This window comes from Adiantum capillus-veneris, chromosome 24, assembly GCF_014529385.1.
Source record: "Adiantum capillus-veneris isolate H3 chromosome 24, ASM1452938v2, whole genome shotgun sequence".
In the NCBI taxonomy this organism is placed as follows: Eukaryota; Viridiplantae; Streptophyta; class Polypodiopsida; order Polypodiales; family Pteridaceae; genus Adiantum; species Adiantum capillus-veneris.
The window spans coordinates 57636155-57656870 of record NC_140954.1 but is presented as its reverse complement, the minus strand read 5'-3'; the positions used below and the strand labels follow the sequence as shown (position 1 = coordinate 57656870).

Here is a 20716-nt window from a genome sequence, read left to right as displayed (position 1 = left end):
AAGAGTATTATGCTAAACTAGCAAAAAGATACTATGGTCCTTTTTAAATTCTTAACCCAATCAATGAGATGGCTTATCAATTAAAATTTCCCAACCATTGGCTCATGCATAATGTTTTCCATAGGAGCCTACTTAAGCCTTACAAAGGAATACTTGCAGACCCTCCAAAAATTGAAGATCAAGAAGAAGTACTTCAATCTGAGTCCATCCTATGACATAAAGACAAGGTATTAAGAAACAATAAGATTATCCGACCATATCTTATAAAGTTTAAGGATTATCCTTTTAAAGATGCTAGATGGATACAAGTAACCTAGCTTAAGGATAATATGAGCCTTGTCAACGCTTACAATGCTACACTAGAGTAAGCAAATGAAATTGCATTTTAAATAAACAACGATTTTGTCTTATAAAACTAGTTCTCTTTTTATTGTGCACAAATTTAAATAGTATGCATGCTTAGAATCATGTTTGTGATGATGAAGGCTCTCAAACACCAAGTAGAATTTGTCACTCTACTTTGGAAATATGATCTGGACTCAAGAGCAGACATGCTTGCAGAAATTAAGCCTCCCAAGCACCAAATGGATTAGTCATCCATTTTGGAATGATGTCATAGGGTAAAAGGTGATCCTCTAACCGCTAAGAAACATGGACTAATGACTAGGCTTTATCTTCTCTACTTCACAGTAGTCAAGGACGACTATGATTTCAAGAGAGAGTTAATGTCATAAAATATAGTATCTAACTTTACCAAATGATTTTCTCATATTAAACTGATCATTTAATATGGGAAGATAAAAGGGGAACAAGAGTTAGTATATACATATCTCATACATATGTACTTTTAGACCTATCTTAGCATGGGACCAAAAGGAGAAATGATTGCATCTCAATAGGGATCCAAAAGGAGACGGTCTACCAAAGATCAATGTGCAACAAGTGTTTCTAGACTTATATTAGCAGGGGACCAAGAGGAGAGATGGTTATATCTTAATAGGGGTCCAAAAGGAGGTAGTCTATCAAAGAGCAACTTGCATCTAATGGAGCTTAAAGGACCTTAGGGTTCGCTTCATTAAAGACCTCCAAAGATTAGTGTTAAAAGTCCTTAGAACCTAGGAACTTAGGAAAGCGAAGGTTGAGCTTGAGGTGGGAACCCAACCCAAGCTTGAGGTGATTGTCGTGCTTGCTGACTAAGGTGCTTGAGGTGCTTGTCATGCTTGATGAGTAAGGTGCTTTAGAAGCTTCCCATGCATGGGGGGTTAAGGTGCTTGAGGGTTTGAGTCAAAAAGAGACCCTACAAAGGAGAGGGAAAGCCTTCAAGTTAGGGAATCTTTGACTTAACCTCCCACTCACCCAAAGGGAACCCCATTTCTCAAGGGGCACATGGACACTGACGAGTGCAAAGCGCGACATGGACCCCGACGGCCTCGAAAACGCCAGGAGCCGATGCACGCCGCAAGCCGGCCACGGTGAAGAGAACAGGGGGCACCACCTAGCTTTGAGCGGTTAGGACGCAAACAACAGTGATTGGAGATATCACAAACTCTCTACACACACACACACACACACACACACACACACACACACACACACACACACACACACACAGAGAGAGAGAGAGAATAAGACATAAGCTAGGGGATGAAAACCCTCGAGGTGTGAGGGAAAACTATTTTCTTGCAATATTTACAACAACCTTATTTTCGGCGAGGTGGCAATCATGGTGATAGAGAGATAGAGGGAGAGATAGTGAGCCTACTAGTGCGTACTCTAGGGATGACTCATAGACAGGGAGACTTTGCTAACATGAGTGTGTTTGTGTCGACCATTGGAGTCAAGATGTAGACATAGATTCTTTACATAGTGCAAGTTCCCAAAGAAAATTGCTACACTAAGTCCCCTCTCGTGATGCAAATGTTGCCAGTCCCTCCTACCAAAATACTACCAAGTGCTAACCTCTGATGAAATTGCCACCCTCCCAGATAGTGACCTCTCGGTGCCTTTTTATAGGTGGTGGCTGCTTTAGATTAGGGTAATCTGATTAGATTAGGGGTTCTAATCAGAGGAGACAAAGCACGGCGGTGGGCCCTAGATGGTTGACCCTTGCTTTGTCTCGGGGAATATTATAAAGGAAAACTCCTAGGTGGGTCTTTGTGGCCATCACCTAGAGAGAGGTGATAATTTACAAATTGGGATTGCTACAAGATTTGGTTTAAAACTGGGAAAAATGATGACAACCTACGGATTTTACTGAAGAGGGCGTCGTGGATGCGATGCCGGAGAATGGCGGCATAGCTGGTGCATTAGTGTAGCACATTCGTCATTTTCGGGGTCGGTCGGGGCATGCCTTGGGCGCCTTTTCTTGTTTCGGTGTCGGCGATGCGTGACTTGGCCATCTTCCTTCTCTTTGGCGTCGATAGCGATTATTCATTTTTTTATTTTTTTGGTGGGTGCGTATGTCGTGCATGTTCGGATATATTTATGTTCATGCATATAAACGTGTGTGCTATATATGTGAGTGCGCGTAGGCGTATGTGCTTGTGGATGTATGTAATTGTGTGTGCGAGAGTGTTTTTTTATGAAAAGCACTGTGAGTGTGTGTGCATATGGCTCGGAGTTGTGTGTGGTTATATATATATTTATTTATTTATTTATTTATTTCGGTTGCCTGCTGTTGCTGAGAACAGGAGGACGAGAATGGGAGAGAGAGAGGGAGCATGTGTTGTATGGGGGGAGGGGAGTGTGTGTGTGTGTGTGTGTGTGTGTGTGTAGTGGGTGTGTGTGTGTAGTTAGAGAGAGAGAGAGAGAGCAGTCCTGATACTGCTGCGCCTGCGGGCCTGTTGAGGGAGCGAGCGAGAGAGAAAGCGAGAGAGAGAGTGGTGACACAGCGCGAGAGGGAGACAGGGCAGGGTCTACGGGCTTGAGAATAGAGAGCGAGAGAGAGAGACAGGGCGGGGTGAGGTGGCGAGGGAGGGAGAAGGTGAGGGAGTGGGTGACTGTGTGGGTTCGAGAGAGAGAAAAACCCTGTGCAGCTCCTTCGGGCAGAGAGAGAGAGAGAGAGAGAGAGAGAGAGAGAGAGAGAGAGAGAGAGAGAGAGAGAGAGAGAGAGAGAGAGAGAGAGAGAGAGAGAGAGAGAGAGAGAGAGTGAGCTCGGCTCGCATGGCCGACAGAGAGCGAGGGAAGGGGGGGAAAAGGAGGTCTGGTGGGGTGTTGAGAGAGAGAGAGAGAGAGAGAGAGAGAGAGAGAGAGAGAGAGAGAGAGAGAGAGAGAGAGAGAGAGAGAGAGAGAGAGAGAGAGAGAGAGAGAGAGAGAGAGAGAGAGAGAGAGAGAGAGGTCTTACCTTGTTGGTTGCCTGCGGGCGTGTCGAGGGAGCACGAGAGAGGAAGAGAGAGATGCTTTTGTCTTCTGGCGATAATGGAGAGAGGTGTGGCCAAATTGGTGGTGGCCCGCTAGTGGTTAAGCCTAGAGGGGTGGTGATTGTTAAAAGAAACTACTTTTTTTTTTCTTGGTAATGTGCTCTCCCCTTCTTGGGGTTGGTTCTTGCGGCCGCGTTTTCAAAAATCGACTGTCATTAGCCCTCCCGTCTGGCTAGAGGCATTCATGCTTCTAGCCCTACCTGTGATTCTTTAGTCGCGGAGTTGGAGGGTTCTCCCTCTTCTGGAATATCTAGCATGAACTCTGGATCAAACCTTAGGAAATACCTCTTTAGCCTCCAGCCATTGACTCTAGTCTTGTGAATTCTCCCATCTGCTTCCATCAACTTATAACTTCTAGCCCTACTTGTGATTCTTTAGTCGCGGAGTTGGAGGGTTCTCCCTCTTCTGGAATATCTAGCATGAACTCTGGATCAAACCTTAGGAAATACCTCTGTAGCCTCCAGCGATTGACTCTAGTCTTGTGAATTCTGCCATCTGCTTCCATCAACTTATAACTGCCATTGTCGTAGCGGTCCTTCCCATCTGGGTTGAAATTTCTTGTCCTTCTTGGTGTCAAATCTATTGTCGTATCTCAATACTAACATTCCTTTTTCCACGCCCTTTTCCTCAAGCCCTTGATTGAAGGTGAGCCGGCGTTGTTCTGCTTGTGCTGCATAGTGTTGATTGCATCTTCCCTATCTAGTTGGAGCCTTTCCAGATCCAGGATGCGGTTGCGGAGATTGACAATTGGGCGTTGTAATTGGCTAGCCATGACTCGCAAGCTAGCTATCTATACCTCAATGGGTAGAATTGCCTCCATTCCATAAACTAGATGGAAGGTGGTGAAACCTAATGATGTTTGGAATGTCGTTCGGTAGGCCCATAGAGCGTCCATGAGATGTTTATCCCAGTCACCTGTGTGGTTATTCACTTGCTTTGTGATGATTTTATAGATCATTCTGTTTACCTTTTCCACTAGGCCATTGCACTGTGGATAGTATGGTGTGGAATGTCGGTGTGTAATGCCTAACTTTTTCATCAGTTCTCTCACCAGATCACCTCTAAAACCTGGTCCTCTATCATATATTATCTCAAGAGGAGTGCCAAAACGGCAACAGATGTGCTCAAATATGAACTTTGCTACCTCTTGGGCTGTAATACGGGTGGTGGCTGCTGCTTCCGCCCATCGGGTCATGTAGTCTACACCAACTAGAATGTATAGTTTACCTGATTTGGCCCTTGGTAGAGGACCGATTGCATCTATTCCCCATTTCTCAAATGGACCATATGAGATGATAGGAGTCTATGGCTCATAGGTTAGTGTGCGATCATTGGCCACTTGACAAGCCTTGCATGTTTTAGACCAATGATGCACATCGCTGCTCAGACTATGCCAAGAGTATCCTACCTGTATAATCTTCCTACTAGTGATATCTAAAGCAAAATGACCACCGCAGACACCATCATGGCAACTTGAAATTACCTCTGTGATCTCACTGGAGGTTGGTACTCGCCTGAGAATTTGATCCTTGCCTTTACAATACAAGTGGTTGTTTACAAGGCGGTATCTTGTAGCCTTCCTTACCAGCCACTGTTTCTGGCCCTTGGTGTATCCTTCAGGACATTCTCCTGTGTCTAATAATCTGATGATATCAGGCATAGCATCACTACCTTGGAAGAGGGGTAGTTTTAGTTTGATTGCTCCTATGGGAACGTCTTGTATTTTTTCCTTGGCTAGAGCATCTGCCTCCTGTTTTTCTGTCCTAGGGACATGAAATAAATGCACTGCTTCAAAATCTCTTAAAAGATCCTTAACTTGGCGTAGTTGATCAAGTAAAACCTGATTTTTACAAACCCAAGTGCCGTTTATCTGCTTTATCAAAAGCAGAGCATCACCAAAGACATTTAGTCGTTGAATCCCTTGCAATATACATTGTTCTAATCCAAGAATAAAAGCTGCATACTCTACTTCATTGTTGGAGTGGGAGTGTAACAGCTGCCCAATGGAGAATACCCTCTCTTGTTGCTCATTGAAAATGATGATGCCAACTGCAGACTGGTCCACTGTTCTCTTGTATGCTCCAACAAAGAAAAGAGAGTGAGCTCTTTCTAGCTTAGGACTTTCTACCATTGGTGTCTCTTCTTTTTTTTTTGTGTTGACCTTCAGCTTCTTCTCATAGTGACGATGAGTAAGAATACCTGCTAGACTAGCCCTGGTGGAGTTTTCTACTTGCATGGTGTAGTCAAACTCTTGTAATCTAACCAGCCATTTAGAGATCCTAGATGAGACATCCATGTGCCGCATTACATACGGAAAAACCTCCTACATTGTCAGAATTACAAAGGGTCTAGGTAGTAGATAAGAGCAAAACTTTGTAGTAGCACCTTAATGCGAGCACCATGTGCTCTACTACAGTGAATACCTTTTTTGATGGGGTCATGACACGACTAGAGAAGTAGATAGGACTCATGAAAGAAGTTTGGGGGTCCTTTTATAGTACGGCTCCACGGTTCACATAAAATGGCTCGTCCCATTTGGGGGGTGAAATGGTGGGAAGCGTGGCTAGGATTTGCTTCACCTCAATAAATTTCTGCTCATGTTCTTCACTCCATGAGAAGACATCTCTCTGCGTGACTTGTTGTAGAGGGAAAACCACTTGTGATAGCAAGTGAATGAACCTGCTCAAGTATCTTACCTTATGAATGAAAGAGACCAACTGCTTAGCTGTGGTGCATGATGACAAAGATACCAAAGCTTGAATCTTGTTAGGGTCAGCCTCAATCCCTTTTGCTGAAATTACATGGCCAAGGAGAGTGACTTTGCTTTCACCAATATGTGACACTTATCCACGTTGAGCTGGACACCCAAGGTTTGCAGCTTGGTCAGGCCATCATAAACTTTGCTCAAATGGATGGAGCGTGAACTATAGATGCAAAAATCATCTATGAAGACCTGTATTGACGTTCCAAAGTATGGTTGGAAGAAAAAAGTCACATAGCGCTGGAATGTGGCCGGAGCGTTGGGTGAGTCCAAAAAGCATCACTCTGTAAGCAAAACATCCCCAGGGTGTTATGAAAGTTGTCTTTTTTGGTCTTCTTCTGCAATACTAATTTGAAAGTAGCCTGAGTAGCCATCACATACTGTGTAGCGCTCATGACTTGCCACTTCATTGAGAATTTCATCTCGGAATGGGAGGGGAAAGTGATCCCCCTTTGTGGCTGCATTGAGAGGTTTATAGTCCACACAGACTCTCCACTGTCTTCTTTGGTGTGACTACTACTGGAGAGACCTATTCTGAGTCTTCGATGGGGTAAATGAAACCTGCCTGTAGCATATTTCTCACCTCTTTGAGCAGTGCCTCTTGTTGGATTACCCCAAGCATTCTAAGCTTTTGCACTACAGGCTTACTTCCTTCCTTGAGTCTTATGCGGTGTTGTACAACTGTGATTCCTATGATCTTATCATAACCATCAATGAACAATGTGGTCAAGTTACCTAGCATGGAGACACATTCCTTCCTCTCTTCGGTTAACTCATTGGAGGGCATCCGATGTAACTTACTTGTATCCTCTAAGGATTGCGTACCTAATGGTCCCTCTTGGTTTGTTAGTGGTGCTTCAGATTGTGTAAATCTTTTTGGGTCTTTAAGGATGACCCCCATCACTTCGATGCTACTGTCACTTTCTTCAGTTGTTGTTGTCTCTTCTCCTAAGGTGGATGGATAGTTGCTGGTGGACTCATCTTCCGAAGCCTCCAAGATCATGTTGCGTTGCTTCCCAGTCCTCATGTCATAGAATATGGACTTCCCTTTAGCGTCCTTCATCTGAATCATTCCGGTACTCCAGTCTTGCTTAGCCTCCATAGCCATGAGCCAGGGTCTTCCAAGAATGATAGGGTAGCCCTCCCCTTTGTGTGGCATGACAAAAATGTCTACCTCCACTTCTTTGTTGAATGCCTTTACTTTGACCGTATTCACAATGCCTACGCATTTCACTCTTATGTTATTTGCCATTTTGGCTCGGTAGGGTGCCGGCCTACTCACCTCTAGGCCTAGATGGTGCATCATTTTCTCGCTCATGATGCATATCTGTGCGCCACCATCTATGTAGACGTTTGAGATACGTTGCCCCTTGATGTGGGCATCCATGGTTGGTAGGATGTCGTCAAGGTCCCTCCCAGAAATAGCCCTAGCTATCCTTGGTCTTGATCTTCTTGTACTTACCATCTTCGTCCATTGCCTCCTCATCCTTGGTGCAAGATAGAGTAATTGGGGCCAAGTTATCTTTGGACCCTCCATCAACACATCCTGAACTAAGTCATATGGTTTAGCATACTCACCCAGTGAAAAATCCACGATGCCGATCTTCCGTCGAGGCTTAGATGCTTGCTTGCTAGAGTCGCCTTTTTCTTTCATTTTCTCTTCCTTTTGAGAGGCTTCTTCGTGCCTGGCGTGCTTCACTCCCATGGAATCCACTTCTTCTACTTTTGCTTTCCCTTTGTGCTTCTCTCGAACTGGTTCTTCTACCTTTGCCTTCCCTTTAGCTTCCAAGCTAATAACACTCACCGCTTGGTTTACAGCAGGTGGTGGGGGTAGCGGTGGAATAAGAGGTTGTGGTGGTGGTTGTTGTACAGGTGGTCGAAGGATTTGGACCGGTGGAATCGGCCCTGGTTGCCTGGGTGGTGGTGGTCTTGCCCTTGGTGGAGAGATTTGATTCTATCTTCCTCCTCTATTGAAATTTTGTCTCCTTGGATGTGGGTAGTAGTACATGCCATGGCCATCTTCCCCGCAATTATAGCAGTGGTACTCTTGGTTTTGCTTTCATTGCCCTCTCCCTTGCTCTGGATTTCTGACAGGTGCATGCCCTTGTTGCACCAGATGCACGGATAAACTCTCGAGCTGAGTAGTGATGCAACTCAGCAGGTCTTGCTGCTCTTCTGATGCCTCATGTGGTTGGGCTCTATGACGGCTTTTGCAGTCACTGGGGTTGGTCAAACTGAGCTCGATTCCTCTGACTCGTTGATTCTTGCTTGCATGTGCATCTTCTTGTCTTTAAGACGGGCTACTTCCACTGCGAACTCATACGTTGCAGGGAACCTCCCCTTCACCTTCTCCTTAAGCGGCGACCACAGGCCAACAATGAAACGGTCCTTTTTCAGGAAATTAGGTGCTCCTTCATCTTCCTCCAGTGAGGCAACCCATCACTCCCACAAATCCACAAACTTGGACTCGTAAGTGGCATACTCTAGCAGACTTCCCTGCTTTAATTTTGTTAGCAGCTGCCATAACTTTTCTGAGGTTGTGCCTCCACCAAAACTCTTCACAAAGGCAAAACGTAGTACATCCCATGCATTTTTGGTAGCTTGGGGCAAAGCATTGTACCAAGACCTGGCCTCTACTTTCATCAGTAGAGGAAAAATTTGTAGCCGTGAGGCGTCGTCATCCTTGTTGGAGACCACACAAGCGATGTCGAAGTCATCTAAGAAGTCAATGGTGATGTCTTCTCCCTTCTTTCGACTGAATGTGGGAAAAGAGACGCTTGCCATGATAGTAACTCAAGAAATTACAAACTTTTTTTTCTTTTTTTCTTTATAACATTAATGACATTAGCGGCTCATAGCGGCTTTTTATAGGGTTGGGTGGATAGATTAAAATAGGATAAAGATGGAAACATTGAAGGAGTGGTGGTAATCCAATATGGGGAAAATGATAGGGTTTCGGGAGCTAAGGATTTCTCCTAGCACCACAGCACCAAACAGATACACAATCTTCTGTTGGTAGAAGATTTTTCTATCTACATAAATATTCACATGCATGTGCTGCAGAAATCTAAATGGGAACGTTGTTGGTCCGTTTTCCATCAAGCACAGAGGGTGGAGCACTTACTTATACGCTTATCGTGCCAGTGTTGATGAGTCGGCACATCCACAGGAGGTCGTCGTCTTTCATAGGCTCCACTTTTCCTTCGTCGCTCAGCACGTATGAGGTGATGGCGACGCGTTTGACTACTCCTAGCCTCTTAGCTAGCAGCAGCTGCAGGTAATTACCGTAGTCGGCGCGTTGCATGAACTCCATTCCATTCAGCTGTAACTCGTCTCCAGCCCATTGGGTTTCACCCGTGGTGGAGAGCTTCTTCAGGATGAGCTGTACGGGGAGAGGAGGAAGACCCTCTACCCGTCCTCCAAAACAGCGAGAGCAATAGCCTAACCACTCCTCCTTAGGGCATGGAAACCTTCTTACCACTTGTGCTTCAGGATTGTCGAAATGGACTGGTAGTTCTCGCATGTGCCGTGCGAATCGATAGGCGATCTTCCATCGCTTAGCCTTGGATGATCTTCTTTTTGGCAAACTGGGTACGACCCGGCTTTCCGAACTTGAAGCACTCACGTAGCCAGATGCTTCTTCGTTTGGGGTCATGTGTTTCCAGACTGGCTTAGCCCTTCCTTACCTTTGGCTCGAGCAACCCCTTTTGGCCACTTGGGAGTAGAGATTATACCTTTGCTTGTAGTATCCTTAGGAAAGAGAGGCCTTACCGTTTTCTTTCCTCCCTTGATATGGACGACCTCCTTGCGGTGAATGTCGATGTAGATGATTTCAGCCCCTTCGTTACCTTCATTGCTGGCACTCATTGACAGTGTGCTTTGATTGATAGCAGTGATGGCACTTCATAGACTTCCCACCTTGTGTTCTCAATTTGCGGTTAGACCGAGCAACACGATTTGGGAAGCTTACCTCTTGAATACTGACGACACTACAGCCTCGCAGTAGTACTTCAATGAAGGCGGTCAGTGCCTCTTTAGTCTCCTCCTCCTCCGTTCTCTAGTTGGAGAATTCCTTCAGCCATTCGTCCATGATTGATGATGCGTTGTCTTCAACATTGTAAACTGAAGGTTTCCAAGAAGCCCTCTTCAGTGGGGGCACCAAATGACGAGCGCAAAGCGCGACGCGGACCCCGACGACCTTGAAAACGCCAGGAGCCGATGTACGCCGCAAGTCGGCCATGGTGAAGCGAACAGGGGGCACCACCTAGCTTTGAGCGGCTAGGACGCAGACAACGGTGATTGGAGATATCACAAACTCTACACACCGAGAGAGAGAGAGAGAGAGAGAGAGAGAGAGAGAGAGAGAGAGAGAGAGAGAGAGAGAATAAGACATGAGCCAGGGGATGAAAACCCTCGGGGTGTGAGGGAAAACTATTTTCTTGCAATATTTACAACAACCTTATTTCCGGTGAGGTGGCAATCATGGTGATAGAGAGATAGAGGGAGAGATAGTGAGCCTACTAGTGCGTTCTCTAGAGATGACTCACAAACACGGAGACTTTGCTAACATGAGTGTGTGTGTGTGTGTGTGTGTGTGTGTGTGTGGACCATTGGAGTCAAGATGTAGACATAGATTCTTTACATAGTGAAGGTTCCCAAAGAAAATTGCTACACTAAGTCCCCTCTCTCGTGATGCAAATGTTGTCAATCCCTCCTACCAAAATACTACCAAGTGCTGACCTCTGATGAAGTTGCCGCCCTCCCAGATAGTGACCTCTCGATGCCTTTTTATAAGTGCTGGCTGCTTTAGATTAGGGTAATCTGATTAGATTAGGGGTTCTAATCAGAGGAGACAAAGCAAGGCGGTGGGCCCTGGATGGTTGACCCTTGCTTTGTCTCGGGGAATATTATAAAGGAAAACTCCTAGGTGGGTCTTTGTGGCCATCACGTAGAGAGAGGTGATAATTTACAAATTGGGATTGCTACAAGATTTGGTTCAAAACTGGGGAAAATGATGAAAACCTACGGATTTTATTGAAGAGGGTGTCGTGGATGCGATGCCGATGGAACGGCAACCTAGCTGGTGCGTCGGTGTAGCGCATTCGTCATTTTCACGGTCGGCTCGGGCATGCCTTGGGAGCCTTTTCTTGTTTCGGTGTCGGTGACACGCGACTTGGCCGTCTGCATTCTCTTTGGCATCGATGTCGATTATTCGTTCTTTTTTTTGGTGGGTGCGTATGGCATGCGTGTTTGGATATATTTATGTTCGTGCGTGTAAACGTGTGTGCTATATATGTGAGTGCATGTAGGCATGTGTGCTTGTGGATGTATGTAATTGTGTGTGCGAGAGTGTTTTTTTTATGAAAAGCACTGTGAGTGTGTGTGTGTATGGCTCGGGGTTGTGTGTGGGTGTGTAAGCGGGAGAGTGCATGCGTGGGAACGAGGGAGTATAAGTTATTTATATATATATTTATTTATTTATTTTTATATATTTTTTTGGTTTCCTGCTGCTGAGAACGGGAGGACGAGAATGGGAGAGAGAGAGAGAGGGAGCAGGAGCTGTATGGGGGGAGGGGAGTGTGTGTATGTGTGTGTGTAGTTAGAGAGAGAGAGAGAGAGAGAGAGAGAGAGAGAGAGAGAGAGAGAGAGAGAGAGAGAGAGAGAGAGAGAGTGGTCCTGATACTGTTGCACCTGCGGGCCTGTCGAGGGAGCGAGCGAGAGAGAAAGCGAGAGAGAGAGTAGTGACACAGCACGAGAGGGAGACAGGGCGGGGTCTGCGGGCTTGAGCACAGAGAGCGAGAGAGAGACAGGGCGAGGTGAGGTGGCGAGGGAGGGAGATGGTGAGGGAGTGGGTGAGTGTGTGGGTTCGAGAGAGAGAAAAACCCTGTGCAATGCCTTCCCTGTGCAATGCCTTCAGGCTGAGAGAGAGAGAGAGAGAGAGAGAGAGAGAGAGAGAGAGAGAGAGAGAGAGAGAGAGAGAGAGAGAGAGAGAGAGAGAGAGAGAGAGAGAGAGAGAGAGAGTGACCTCGCCTCGCATGGCCAACAGAGAGCGAGGGAAGGGGAGGGAAAGGAGGTGTGGTGGGGTGTTGAGAGAGAGAGAGAGAGAGAGAGAGAGAGAGAGAGAGAGAGAGAGAGAGAGAGAGAGAGAGAGAGAGAGAGAGAGAGAGAGAGAGAGAGAGAGAGAGGTCTTACTCTGCTGGTTGCCTGCGGGCCTGTCAAGGGAGCGCGAGAGAGGAAGAGAGAGAGGCTTTTTTCTTCTGGCGATAATGGAGAGAGGTATGGCCAAATTGGTGGCGGCTCGCCAGTGGTTAAGCCTAGAGGGGTGGTGATTGTTTAAAAAAACTACTTTTTTTTTGTTTTTCTTGGTAATGTGCTCTCCCCTTCTTGGAGTTGGTTCTTGCGGCCACGGTTTCGAAAGCCGGCCGTCAACACATGTCAGGTTCTCCCTATGCCTAGCCACATGGTGTGCTTGAATCCTATTGGCTGGGCTAAAGAGGGGTCTAATGAGCTTCTAGTTCAATTCAACAAATATCTAGATATTTTCAAGCTCTCTCTCTTAAAGGGGTAAGGAGGACACTTGTCCAAAGACTACCCATGTTGCTTGAAATGCATTGTGCATGTGATTGGATAGGCTTAGAGGGGTCGAAGGAAGGGTCAACCAAAGCAAGCAAGGGGTGTGCTTGGGGGTATATATTAGGAATTGGATCATGCTAGCTAGGGTGGATGAAAGAGAAACATGGTGCAAGGTGTGAGTGTGTGTGTAAGCACGATTATCACTCAAGTGAATTAGGTTCCAAGATAGAATTAGCTTGGACTCATAAACAAAATCTTGAGTACTGACTTAGCTTAGCACAAGCTCACCATAGACAAGCATGTAATGCAAAATAGAGTTGTTTATTCATTCATGAAATGAGCTTTAAGTAGCTTACAGCCTTGCTCCACAGCATGTGGGATAATTTCACTCTTCTCTCCTTGACTCACACTTTAGGACAAAGCTCACACTTTATAGTATACACCCTCTCATACACTAATTTTTCACACATTCTCACTTGGTGAAAGTGCAAGAACTCCATCTCCTTCTCCAATCTTGTTGAGAATTTGAGAGCCTACGCCAACACTCTTCGCTATGGAATGCAAATCCAACCAAGAGCCATGCTTCAATGCTTAAGATTTCCATCTTCATTACTATGCCATTATGCTATGCTAAGTAAGAAGACTGATGATAAGTGAGGAATTATTTCTTTCTCCTATGAATAATTCTTCTTCCTCTACCCTACCCTCATTCCCTGGGGGGACCCAGCTCCACATAAAGCCAGTCTTCAACTGTTGTTAATTTCTCTCTCTCTCTCTCTCTCTCTCTCTCTCTCTCTCTCTCTCTCTCTCTCTCTCTCTCTCTCTCAAAAGTATTGTTCATGCCAAGTTTATTAAGTATAAACTTTAGTTGTTGCCGCTAATTAAGTTCACCCTCTATGTTCTCAAAGTAGTCTCATAAAAATGCTCACTATAGTTCTCTTTATTCCGCTATTCTCAATGTTCATAGGCTATTCCCATTACAAAATTTATGTGTTGGAACAAGCAAATGCATAGGAATGGAGAATTGGATGTAGATAATGGACTTTGCAATGTTATCAAGCTAGAGTCATGGTTGTGCAATTGAAACGTTCACTGTTGTGAATATATGTCCTTTTTGTCACACACAAAACAGGAGTTAATACAATTCAAAAGATGCAAGAGATAGATTAAACTTATATAGAATCGGATGTAACTTTATGTTCTATGTCCTAGATAGCATAGGGTTTATTGTAGTAATGAGTTGTCAGTTCAAAAGCCCCAATAGAAGCTAATGAAGCACATCATCACTGCCTTGAATCATCCTATAAATTCCTACCTCAATCATTGACAACTCTATTCTTTTGAAAATGTCGCTGCTGCTGAGGGGGTGATGAGTGTCGAGCTTGTCCAAATTAGGCGGGCAACTGTAGTGGTTTTGAGCACTCTGGCAGCACCTTCACCACGCTCATCATCTTCTTCCAACCAAGTATGGCATAAGGTTTAATGCTTTCAGCCTATCATCGTAGGCTTCTATGTGCCAAAAAATGTGCATGCCACCTACACAACGTGGTCAATACCACACAGATCAAAAGAACACTCTTCTAATGATAGACTTAATTATGTGCTATCTTTCAGCCCTCTTCTATATGTTCATTCAAATGCCTCTGTGCCCAAGCCTCCTTGATGGTGATGTCTCTTGCTCTCAATCAGCTATAGCCCAAGCTTAGTCCAATCCGTCAATGGTGCTGACCTTTGTTGTCCTGCCTTTAGAAGGCCTTCAAGCCCTTTGATGCTCTCTAACATCGCTTGCTCTTGAATCACCATCATGAGCCATTACTTCTACCTGCTCTTGAAGCACCACCTTGGGTCCCCCCCCCCCCCCCCCCCCCCCTCTAGCAACACAACTGTACCATGCCTTCTCTCACCCCCTACCAAAATATGCACAAAAGTGCTCGAGTTGTGTTACACTCAGACGATGCTGCAACTGGCTTCCATCGTGTTGCATGTTGTTTCAGCTACCCCCTCTTTGCCCACGACCTCTAGGCCTCGTGCTCCAAAGTAGCCCAATCTACGCTATCACTACACATGTCTCTTGGAGGGACCACTTCAAATATTTGTTTCCTTACCCAATATAGTCTCTGCCCGAACATCTCTCTCCATCTAGGATGATTTAGGCTTAGTCTGTTCCACAGTTCACCCATCATCTCCCAATTGCCCCCCATTGGATGCGTGTAGCCCCAAACAACCTAAAGCCCTTGCTTTGTGAGCCCAATCCACTCCTTATCTAGCTGCCACATGGAGATAAACCAACAAGACACAAAGCACTTTTCGTAAGAAAGAGTGCCAATACCCTGTAGCCGTATTTTAAAGACCATTGATCTATGATTTGAAGTGTTTAATGATTCCTCTCAAAGCAACACATCACTAGTGGAGCTCCACATAATTATGAGGTGGAAGATAAATTATACCTTTATGTTGAGCATGTACGCATAATAGCTGCCTATTCTTGCTCCATTGGCATGAAGGAGCTCCAGCTCAGCCTCATTAAGCATTGAAATGGCATCCAAAAGCAAGCTATGTTGAGGCTTATATTGGATTGCATTAATAGTTGCTTCATCATCAAAAACCCGAACATCTACTTCTGTTCCATATCTTGACGTTTTATCGGATAGTTGGCACAAAATTCCTTTTGCTCATATACTTGAATTATGTTTCCCCTTGCATAATTGTGTATTTCCAACATCCACACCTCTCTCAAGGAAACTATCCACCACTTTTCAATGCCCCTTTTGTAGCAGAGGTTATTAGCGAGCTGCTTCAACTCATTCACATAATCAATAGCATCTTGCACAATTGAGTCTATATCTGCCTATGAGAAAGGAGCACCATGTTCTTGAGAAAAACTTGTGAAGGAAAGAATAATACAACTTGTCCATGAGCAATTCCTTGATCAACAATTTTGAGAGGAAAGAAATACCTTTGTTGGATTTGGTATCAAGGACCTCAAAACTTGATACTTTTCATTAAGGTGTTCTCTCCACTGTCATTTTGTAAGAAAAAGAAAATGATCTATAAGAGGCGGTAAGCATCCATCTTGTAATCTTAAGCACCTCAAGGCTCGATCTGAGCGGGCTTTCCAACTAACGAGCAAAGAAAACTGAGCAAAGACAATTTTCAAGCAAATATGAGCAACACCCTTGATAGATTGATGTGAGCGCAAGGTATATTGAATCAAATACTCATGTCATTTTAAATTTGACCATCTTCTCAACACAAATGGGTCATACATCTAAAATTATCAGAAAGTAGTCACCCTAATAAAATCCCAAGTCATAGAAGTACATATAAAGCGGTTGATTGTCGATGCATCAAAAACACCAAAAACAAACTTCGAGTAAGTCTATGAGAAGTAGACAAAATAACCTTGGAAATTTGAGAAACCTCATGATTAAGAGCATAAACATGCTCTCCTATATTATTTTCTTTGGGCTCAAGCTTTACATTCTCCATGACAAAGTGAGAGGATGTAGAGAGAAATCTTCGCCATCAATGTTAAAATGTTTCTTAAATAGTGTCCACTTTGATCTCTTGCATGTGACTATCAATAATAAGCACTAGTCTTTGACCTCATTGAGGGCCATACACAGTAATGTGTCTGCTCATTGTACACAGTTGCAAACAAGTTTTTGAATAAACAAGTTTATGTTCTAGGAGGCAATTGTTCTTAATTTTGGTCATGTCAAACAAGTATTACACAGATGGGCATGGATAGGGCATTATGCACAAAAGATATTCTAATAATCATTGCACAACCAAAACATTAATGGTCTTCGTGTGTGATCTTTCATTGCCCTCTTGAAACGAAGAGATTTATAAAAAAATTCACAAGAGATGAGAGGCTTGTTAGGAACCCCCCCAAATGGTAGCCTCTACATAGTTATATTTCCTACCCGCTCCTCAGATAGAAAAGTTCAGAGCATCTTGCATAAGAAACGAGAAGCTCTACATGTAGGCTCTTTGATAAGGTCCTCAGCATAGCCCTCTTGAGATAGTAAACACTCTTAACGTATAGAAGAGATATAGGAAAGAGAATATTGTAGACATAGAGAGGGATGATAGGTAGAGAAAGAGAGAGAGACCACTAGAGTAAGGGATAAATGTTGAGAGGAAAGAGAGAGAGAGAGAGAGGTTGATAAAAGAATTAATAGAGAGAGAGAGGGGTCATGTATGTGTCTGTGTGTACGTGTGCATGCATGCATGCACGTGCATTTGAGTGCAAAAATAGATAGAGAGGATTGATATTTGTATGCTTCCATGTAGATGACCGATAGATATAGGATCATTTGGGACCATATGGAGACCAAATTTACAAGAGAGGAAGCGAGAGTATAGTCAATGTGCAAATAAATAACTCCACCCTACAGATCTAGTAGACCCACAACCCCACAACCATATACTATTGAAGTTGTTTGAAAATTGTACTAATTTCATATATGGGGTATCATAGCATACGGTTTTAGTTATATATATTCTAGCTCGTGGCAAAGCAGCCTAAGCTAGTTGCCAATCAACTGCAATCAGAGTCAACTGCAATCGGTTAGTAGTAGTTGACCAAAAAGGTCAACACGCATTCTACTCATATGTAATGAACTTCCGACCTCGGCAATGAGGGGTGCATGCCTTACCCCCACGCTGAGTGCATGGGCTTATGTAATTAGTGTAGTCTGTTAATCACATTGCTAAGCTACATGTTGTGCCCCTAAAAAGTGAGGTGGCATTCTTCGTCTATCACCTCCACGTACATGTTGCCATAGCATAGAGCTCGTTTCATAGTGATTCAATTTGTAGATACAAGCATGGTTATCCATAAATTGAGGCCAAGTGGGGCTATCAAGCTACCAACCCTATCGAATTTAGAGATCCTTGTGCAAGGTAGAGATACTCACCCTAGGAGTTGGCCATGTATGCTATGTTGTCACATAGAATTTTTCACGACAGACAGGGTATGTCTTTCATGTAGAGTGTCCCATTGACAGGGCCGCTGGCTGGGCCGCTGGCTTCCTCTGTGAGAGCATCACCTTCATGGTATCCCTCTCTTGGAATCTCCCTGATACCTTCACCATAGCCACACAACACAAGTGATGCCATCTTTTACCACATTTTTTGAGTATAAACGCAGACCATGGTTCAAGTCTTAAAACATTATTTTAATGAACACAAACAAAGATGGAAACGGAACAGTTTCAAGCGCTCGACAGGTTTTGAACCGTGTGAAAGACAGGGAGCTACCTTGGCTTTGAGAGACTCCACCATGTCATTGTAACTCGGGTCGGTGGTGCCATCCTCGTAAGTGCGAATTTGAATCTCATATGTTGTTTACAACGAAGGCGGCTGATGGACGTTTGGAACATCTCAACTGCAAAACCCAAGAAGCTAGAGTTGCGACCTTCTTGCTTGTAGCTCGCTGTGGCAAATTTTTTGAAGCCCACCCTGGTGGATAAGAGTTGCTGAAGTGTTTGTTAAACTACATGTTCATGTTTGCATTGATTTGTGTATGTAACTAGGCCTACGAGCAACTTAAACACATGTTAAGACCAACACTTACAGGCCTTTACTTGACCAATGCATTGGAATAATAATGACAAAACTTGTGAAAATGATGTAAGGCATGTGAGAGGTAGCACATGCATGTGTGTGTGTGTGTGTGCGTGTGTGTGTATGTGTGTGTGTGTGTGTGTCTGTGTGTGTGAATGAGCATGCAGCTTGGACATGCTTGCTCAACTATGCTCGGCCCCCTGAGCTCTGTGGATCTCCACCATCACGAACACCCATCCGGAATATGTCATCTCGTTCCAGGGTGGTGTCACCCCGCTGCAGCAATTGCAGTGCCCCTCCAACTGCCATGTGTCGCTGCATGAGCCTTGTGTAATCTGTCACAAAACCAATCCGCACCGACGTGAACCGGTTCCAATAGTGTTCACTCAAGTCGAAAAGTTTAGCCTGCCACCATGTGCTGCCTTTGCGTGAACCTTTTGCAAGTTTTTATTTAGATCCAGTAGTGTTCACAAGCAGAATTAATGCCCTTTGTAGTGTATATCGATGAGATTTTGGGTTTTCTTTTTGTTAAATCAACTCATTGCATTTGAATTTACCTAATATCTTCTAGGGCACACAATGTCCTCGTGGATTTTGTCAGAGCTGTGTGTGTGTGTGTGTGTGTGTGTGAGAGAGAGAGAGAGAGAGAGAGAGAGAGAGAGAGAGAGAGAGCAAGCGAGCTAGGTTGCAACTTTTCAAATGGAGAGAGATATCACAGTGGCTACTACTTGTCATGGGCTAGGGCTAAACTTGGTGTGTGTGTGTGTGGAGAGAGAGAGAGAGAGAGAGAGAGAGAGAGAGAGAGGAGAGAGAGAGAGAGAGAGAGAGAGAGAGAGAGAGAGAGCAAGCGAGCTAGGTTGCAACTTTTCAAATGGAGAGAGATATCACGGTGGCTACTACTTGTCATGGGCTAGGGCTAAACTTGCTGGGGGGGGGGGGGGGGGGGGGGGGAGAGAGAGAGAGAGAGAGAGAGAGAGAGAGAGAGAGAGAGAGAGAGAGAGAGAGAGAGAGAGAGAGAGAGAGAAGAAGAAGAAGAGGAGGATTTTAACGTCATAGGAAACCATCCCAAGAGACCTCAAAGATCTGTCTGACGAGAGTTGAACTCAAGACTCGTTATTCAAGAGGCCCAGGTTGTAGCCCGTAATGGGCTTCTTCAATTATAACATGTAGACAGAAAAAGAACACTGCAATATTGTGCATTGCATCATAGAGACAGAGCCTTCCATGTGGCCTTCATATGAGAGAGAGAGAGAGAGAGAGAGAGAGAGAGAGAGAGAGAGTCCTAAGAGCGCCTTCTCATAAACCTATTAAAGGCTCCTTTTCAAGAAAGACCTCCCAAAACTTGGATGCTCTTTGGAAAGGCGTAGTGGTCCCATAGCCAGGCTTCATCCCGCGGTCACTGAGTGATATCTTATTCGAGTGTTCACTGTGTGCACATTATAGTTCTCAAAATAGACCTGTAAACAGTGGAAAAACTTGTTATACCCGGTCAAGCTGCAAGAGGTAGATTCAGAGGGTGGTTCAACCTCCCTCTATCCCAGTAGCGAATTAAATGTGGGAGGCAGTTTTGGCAGGCGTATGGGCGCTTCACTTTTTGCAAAAGTCCTTTTGAGCGGCGCCATTGGTAGGATTACGAGAAGGTGCTCAAACGTTCACTACACACTTGTCGCATGCGCATGCGCCACCATCTAGCGCTCAACGTGACCATCCAATTGAACTTTGACCTTTTATGCAGATTGCATAAGGAGAATCTTTGTTAATTCTCCTCTTCTTTTAATTTTCAAAAATTGTATCACATACTCCAAAGTAGTCTTCGTTGGAGCAGACAAGTTCTAGCTAGCAATGATAAGTTCTACTTCAGAGAGCTACAAAGGCCGTGACTCTATTTTGGGCTACTGCTATTGATGACAACTCCAATTGGTATTACAATCCCTCTGATTTAATGGCTTATATGGCACCTCAGACAGCCACCTCAGATGGTAGTGGGGTGTAGTTGCTTTTACAGAGCTCGGCAAAGATGCAAGCTACCTCACTTGTAGAGAGCACAACTATTTTATCGGCTATAATGTGCATACGAGGAGAGATGCAATTGGCAACGGTGATAAGGGTTGGTGAAAGGGGCCAATCATGTAGTGGTAGATTTCCAACACATGTAGCAATTGATTTTGATAGGAGTAGCTAATTGATGGGGAGACGTACATATGTTGGCTATTTTACTCACTGCAGAGAGGAGCTATTTAGCCTTATACACGTGCAAAGGGGAAGTGAGAACCATCCTTTTCATTCACTTACAATGCATAACTAGTGGGGAGGAGTAGAAAGATTGTGTTGTGAGGGGCATGAAAGGACCTACTCTATTGGTTGTTGGGATGATTTCAACTAGATTATG

At 44.6% G+C, this 20716-nt stretch overlaps 1 pseudogene; it reads right to left on the bottom strand.

The window, feature by feature from the left end:
- Positions 1-15194: 15194 nt before the first annotated feature.
- On the bottom strand, positions 15195-16242 carry LOC147426417 (transcription factor bHLH89-like; annotated as a pseudogene).
- Between the last annotated feature and the right edge of the window lie 4474 nt (positions 16243-20716).